Raw genomic sequence first — 7,313 nt, forward strand, 5'->3', positions numbered from 1 at the left:
GAGGGCCAGACCATTATAAATAGGGAAGCAAGTTGTTTACCATGACAGTAGAAGTGATTTTTTTCTGAAGATATGGGTAAACAACGCGACTTAACAACCTTTGAAAGTGGGATATATATATATAGTATACACACACACACACACACACACACACACATATTACAAAACTAAAATAAAACCAGTTTCTGGACAGTGGAAAAATATTTCCATAGACTGGGTAGCTTATAAACAACATATATTTCTTAGTTTTAGTGGCTGGAAAGCCTAAAATCATGGGGCCAGCAGATTTAATGTCTGATAAAGGTCTGTCTTTTGGTTCATTGAAAACACCTTCTCACTGTGTTCTCACAAGACAGACAGGGGAGGGAATTCTCTGGGGTCTCTTTTTATAAGGACACTGATTCCATTCATGAGTGCAGAGCTCTCATTACCTAATCACTTCCAAAAGATTCAGCTCCCTAATAGTGTTAGCTTGGGCATTAAATTTTCAACATGTGAATTTTGGAAGAAACCAGACTTTCAGCCTACAGCATCCTCTCTCTCTCTCTCTCTCTCTCTCTCTCTCTCTCTCTCTCTCTCCCTCTTCAGGTTATATGTACATTTAAATGACTTTATGACCAGTGATATTAAGAAGAAATGAAAGAAGCCAGACAGTTCTTTACTTTTAGATCAATTATCAATTCATTTTATTTCTCTAGCTTTTTCTCTCTTGTTTTATTTAAAAATATATTTTTATTGATTTCAGAGAGGAAGGGAGAAGGAAAAAGAGATAGAAACATCAATGATGAGAGAATCATTGATCGGCTGCCTCCTGCATGCCCCACACTGGGGATTGTACCCACAACCCGGGCACGTGCCCTTGACTGGAAATTGAACCTGGACCCTTCAGTACACAGGTTCTTGCTCTATCCACTGAGCAAAACAGGCTAGGGCTAGCTTTTTCTCTTTTATGTCTAGATTTTAGCTATTTCACTGTTGATTAAAATGTCCTCCAGCCCTAACTGGTTTGGCTCAGTGGATAGAGCATTGGCCTGCGGACTCAAAGGTCCCAGGTTCGATTCTGGTCAAGGGCATGTACCTTGGTTGTGGGCACATACCCAGTAGAGAGTGTGCAGGAGGCAGTTGATCGATGTTTCTCTCTCATTGATGTTTCTAACTCTCTAACCCTCTCCCTCCTTCTCTGTAAAAAATCAATAAATATATTTTTTTAAAAAGTTAAAAAAAAAGTCCTCCAGAGGAAAGAAGATGAGCTCTTAGTATCTAGTGCAATGTATAGGGCTCAAGGGACACTCATTAAGTGTCTGTTAACAATGCTAATGATGATGACAAAAATTCAAATCAGTTAATCAATTCTGTACCTTTTAGTAATCTCAATGAAACTTGGATATAGGTTAAAACAATTGAAGAATTTTCATAGAGACACTCCTCTTACAGAGAGGATTACCCATGAGGAGGGCTTCTGTGTCAATCTCTCTCAGCTTGGAATGAGTAATAGAGTGGGGTTAGACAGGGTAAAAGCTGGGTAGGCAAATGTGAGGTACAGTGGCAACAGTGGGGTTATGAGAAGCTGTAACTGCCCAGAATTTTCCTACACCTAACATTTATCTCTGGGTTAAGCCATCTTTTCTAGTCTTTTCTGTTTGTGTAAACATAGAAAATTATAGAAACAGAGATGCTTCTGTAACTAAGAGAAGAAACATTTCAGCTAATTCTTGAAGGACCTATAGAAGTAAGCCAGGTGGATTGGAGTGTTTGGTAAAAGCAGGTAGGAATGCTTTCTTCTCTTGTCTCAGCCAAGCAAGGCCAAGTTCAAAGTCCTGAAAGGGCAGCAGGAGATTTATGAGTGCCTAAGGAGAGGAACCCAGAGGAAGTGGAGTGACAAACTTCACCCACTTCACACTTTCCTCTGGGGTGACTGTGTAGCCAGAGAAGCACTCTTTACTTTCATATTTCAGAGTTTACCTCTTTGTTTCTCAGCAATTTTTATTGTTTCTGCATTAACTTGCCATAAGAATTTTTGATATTTATTGATGTTAATGGCAAATACAAGCATAAATAGAAATTCAGTCCTTGGGGTACATACACTTCCCTTGTTGAATATTTTCCATTATGTTATTGAATAAATCCAATTTGGTCTGGGAATACAGGAAAACCTACCAATTCGTTTGCAAAATACTACTACTACTACTACTAATATTGCCCCTTTTATTTAAAAGTTAAATCTCATGAAATTCAAACCAATTTTCTAAATCTGAGATCAATTTTACAAAAAAATATATGAGATTTTTATGGAAAATGTAGCCAAGAGAATGCTGTGTATGTTATACTGCCCACAGATTACATGTTAATATATGTCTGATTCAAATGTCCTTTCTACATAAGTCTATTCCCAGCAGTCATGTCTCCCTGCCCTACCTGCTTCAGTTTGTTCTCATTGCTCACAGTCCTCTTTTTTCCCCCTGAGAATATTGCGTCCTCTAAATTTAAAGAAGTCTTGTGCCTTTTAAATTCTACAAGATCTCCAAAATGCTAACTGCACCCCAAATTCCTACTTTTACTTCCTTTGCCTAAAATTAAAGAGAAAAGTTAAGAAATGAACAAAACATATACACATTCAACACATAAAAAAGAATTCCACACGTTTTCATGAAAGAAAAGAGCTGAAGAGGAGAAGAGGGAAAAGGGGTTTCTGTGGCAACTTTAGCGTCAATTAATAACATTCCTCTCTTCCCTGCCGAAGTCTGGAACCAACTAAGGAATGAGAGTCAGGATGATCGTCAAAGTATCAGCTTAATTTCAGACAAAGCCTCACTGGAGGCCTTGGCTTACATGTGTGGCAAGTGGACTTGCCAATTCTATACCCCAGAAAGGGACAGATTTCTCAGTTTGGTCTCCGGGCAGAGGTAGCAAATCATGCTGTTCCTGACATGGAAACTGTGGCAGGAGGCTTGTGTGCTGCTATAAATTTTATAGCAACAAAAACACAGATTGTTTCTTTCTTGAGAGTTGACTGGATTCCAAAGAGAGTTGAGGAGGGAGCTAAGAAGCGTACTGTCCATTCCTTCTTTCAATTTGCCCATCTCATAAAGAGGAATGAGGGAGGGCATTGGCAAGAGACAGGACCATTTCACTAGTAGTGGTCCCACCACAGAGAGATGTTAAGACAGGGACGAGGGAGAGTCCACAGGTAACACTTAAGGACTTCACTCAGCCCCTGTCTAAATTTAATTAAGCTGCTTTGATTTTTTTTAGGCCTTTGGCAAGCTTCATGGACCCTGAACTATTCTTGGTTTGCTTATGCCTTTCAAAATTACCCTTAGGATAGCACCGAGGGCCTGGCTCTTGGGAAAGAGTACACATTGTTCCAAATTTGTTCTTAGTGAAACCAGAATGGGAGCCAGATCAGGGTGCTTTCAAACAGAACCTCTATATTAGTCAAAAAATGAGTGGCAACAAAACCTATCGGCTCATCTGTTCCCTTCTTATGGCCAGACCAGGGAATATGGGCTGCTCAGCCTCTTGAGTTTATACTGCTTATCAGAAAGGCAACTAAATCAAGGCTCCTCAGAAACAGATACAGAGGACTCATTATATATCAGTGCATACACATCCAGAAATGTCTCCAGAATGTGTGAAGAATGTTCTCTGACAAAAGAAATCTCTACTGAGAGTTTTTTCCCCATTAAGCCAGTTTAATGTCTTAATCAATTTCCTACCTAGCACTCAATTCATACCAAATTTTTAATAAATGTTTATTTCTATTCTGTTAAAGATATGCTCATAGGGATCATATTCCATCTAAAATTCTCAATGGGAATGAGTTTTTGTTAATCAAGTTTTTATTCATATCAATAATTATAGCATCTACAATTAAAATTTTTGTTTTATGGACATTATGTCTACCAAGTCCATTTATTTTAAACCAAATTTTGAAGAGATAAATTTTATGCAAAAGTTTTGTTTCTGTGAAGTTGTAGTCAATAACAAATTTTACTATGTGCAATTTCTGTTTGATTTTGTATGATTATCTGTATCATTAATATTAATTATAAATTGATAGAAGAAAATAGTTTGTTTTTAATTTTTAGATGATTCTTGAAATAGTAAAAAATTCACCTTCCCTGTTTCAGGATGACTTTATTAGAGAGGATTGGACTACTATGTTGCTACCCCAGTTCTGTATGTTTTCCCATCACTTTGACAATTGCATTTTAAAGGGCTCTTTCTTCTAGTGGATCAAAGAGCAAATCGTCAGTCCAATTTTCATCTTTTGATTTACATTCATCAATATTTAGGAGGAAAAAAGATAAGAGTGCTAAAACAAACAAAAAAAAACCCGTTGTTCTCTTTTCTAACTTTTCCCCTGTTTGTGTTCTCTCTCCTCTAAACTTTTCAGCCTTATCAAAGTTTCTCTGACCCTTTTATTCTTAGCTCACCATTCTACTCTCACTGTCTCTTGTTCCAGCGCTATTTTGCCTGCTGTTGTCTTTACTGTCTCCTTCCTGTTGCTTCTGAATCTCACTCATTCCTTTAAGTCTTTCCTCTAAGCATTTACTCTTCCCCCTCCATTGTCCTGCTACCCATCTCTTATCAGAGTGCTCAATGTCATGATTAAAAAGGCTCAGAAGAAACTCTTGCCCCTGTCACTCAGCATTTCACCGGGATCAAGCAACCATAACCAAAAGAGGTTGTGAAACCGTGTTTTTTGTAGGCTCTGAAAGTAGCACTGAAAATGGCCCCCTAATCTGGACTGTTTTACGGTGCAGAGGGATGAATGCTAGGACCTCAGGAGGACTTGCCAGATCAAGGAACTTGGAATCATCACTTGAAGTTTACTGGACACTCTTTGGGTGCTTGGACCTGTACTAGATGGTTTCTCCCTTCATGCCCTGAAGTAAAGTTTCTGCTTTTTTTTTGCAGCTGTTTAAAATAGTGTAGTAATTGGCCATATTTTTAAAAAGTTTGTTATGGTTTCTGTCATTATTTACTAAGAACTAGTTCTCCCTAGGTGGATGAAAAACACAAGACACAAGGAGACAAAGGGGGAAAGAACTGCTGTTCTATGGTCTTGGTTTATTGACCAAATAGAATTCAGTGTCCATAGGGTGAGGGAGGAGGCACCATGCTTGGGTTTTGAAGAGAAGAGAAATTTTACAATATAGCCTTTGAGGGAAAAGTGAAAGGGAACTGGTGATGAACACAGGAAATACAGCCTAGCTGTATTTATCTAAAATATCTTTGGTTATGTGCTTTTACTTTAGCAGCTCTCAGAATCAAGAATTCCTCCTGTATGTTGTGGATATTTATATGATATTATTTTTTTAATTTCTGTGATATATATAAATATCATATCATTAGATAGGAGTTTTTTCAAAATTATAATAAATGCCAATTTTGATTAGACCAAAGTCACTGCTAGAAAGGTTTATCATGAACCCCACGTATGAAACAATCATGAAATATGTCATCTAAGAAATTCTGCAAATTGCACTGTTGAAACAGATGGCACAGCTCTGCAATATAAGCAGCAATGCCCTCAGCAGCTATTAATTTTGTTTGCAAATTGTAAATCACTGTATGATGGCTGCTGGTGCTGATGAGAAGTATATCTAAAATAATCCTACAAGTTCCACAAATGGTTAAATGTCCTAGGTTTAGAAGAGAATGGAGTTAAAAACTACCTTATTATTGTACATGTCTGAGCCACAGAGACTTTTAGAACATATAACACTTATGTTTGGATGTTCATCAAAGTAAAAAAAAAAAATCCACCTGTAACACAGAGGAAGCAGTCTGACTGTATAAATATCCCTATTTTCCCATAAAACCTCTCTCTTTGCTTTGGCATCTATGATATTTTACTGCCCTGGATGCTCTAGTACTTTTTCCTTCTTTGTTGTTTTTTCCCCCCCATTATCTCTGAAATTTAGAGGATGTTCAAAGTCCTTGGTCTTCCTTTTGTATATTCTTTTAAAGGCCTAATCTTGCTCTTGCTTTCCCTTCAACTATTGCCATTATTTGTCATCCATGGAGAGGGGCCATAAAAGATTAAGAATATAGATCTTAAATTTAGGAAGTTATAAACACACATAGAGTTAAGGACCTACCATGTAGGCAGAAGACATGACTTTCCTTCTCTTCCATTTGACACACTCTTGTAAATCCATGTAGATCCAGCTCTAATATGAGTAAAATTATAATAATACAAAATAATACATGAGTTTTTCTATATGACAAACAATGTTCTGAGTATGTTACTTTTTTATTTCACATTAAAGTATATTATTTTATTTTTTGTTGTTGTATTGAGATGCAATTGATATACAGCACAGTACAGTTTAAGATGTGCAGACTAATGAGGTGACTTATATATATTATGAAATAATTATTATTTTTCCCTGGTAGTGGAAGTTTATGTGAATTATGGAATTGAATAATGTTAGACCTAGGATCTGCTCTTTGGGTGAGTGTAGACTTTTCATCTATGCCTTCAAATATGTCTATGTTTCTTTGCGCAGTAAAATATATAGATCAACATTAAAGACCTCACAAAAAATAATTTTCTATTTCTTTCCTGTTATATAGAGATGTGTTTGATTCCCAGAAAACATAATTTTTAACATAACTCAAGTAGCCTAGAAACTCCTTAGGAAGCTATAAATCACTATTTTACTGACATTGTCATTCTTGGTAGTAGCAGGAAACATCTAAAATTCATTTCATGTACTTCATTATGAGAATTATTTCTCACTCTGTCCAAAAAGTTTCAGGGGATGGTCTGATATGTTGGAGTTTGTTTTTTTCTTATCTTGGGTGATCAATATCAGTAAAGTCCTTCACCTTTGCTAGGTATCAGAAAAGGCAGAGCAGGAAGTTGAGAAGAGAATTTAACAGTCAGAATCGTAGAATCATGACAGACAAGTTGTCTCCAGTTCAGATTCTAGGAATGCCACCTTGCTCATCAGCCTATGGTGCCTCTCTAAGTAAAATGATAATCCTATCTAATGATAGACAAACATGGTAATTGACCGTACCTTCACTATGTCTCCCATTGGCTAATGAGCGTGATATGCAAATTAACCACCAACAAAGATGGTGGCTAATTTGCATTCTGCAGGCAGATCCTGCTGAGCCGCCCCGCCTGGGGCTGGTGGCAGCACGATCCCCAGCCACTGCCTGCCCCAGCGGGAGATCCTGGCCTTCCATGTGCAGGGCGGGGCAGGTGGTAGCGCAATCCCAAGCCTCTGCCAGCCCCAGCGCAGGATCTGGGCCTGTAGTGTGTGGGGCGAGGTGGGTGGGGCGGGCGGCAGCGC

Source organism: Myotis brandtii, unplaced genomic scaffold (assembly GCF_000412655.1).
Source record: "Myotis brandtii unplaced genomic scaffold, ASM41265v1 scaffold504, whole genome shotgun sequence".
In the NCBI taxonomy this organism is placed as follows: Eukaryota; Metazoa; Chordata; class Mammalia; order Chiroptera; family Vespertilionidae; genus Myotis; species Myotis brandtii.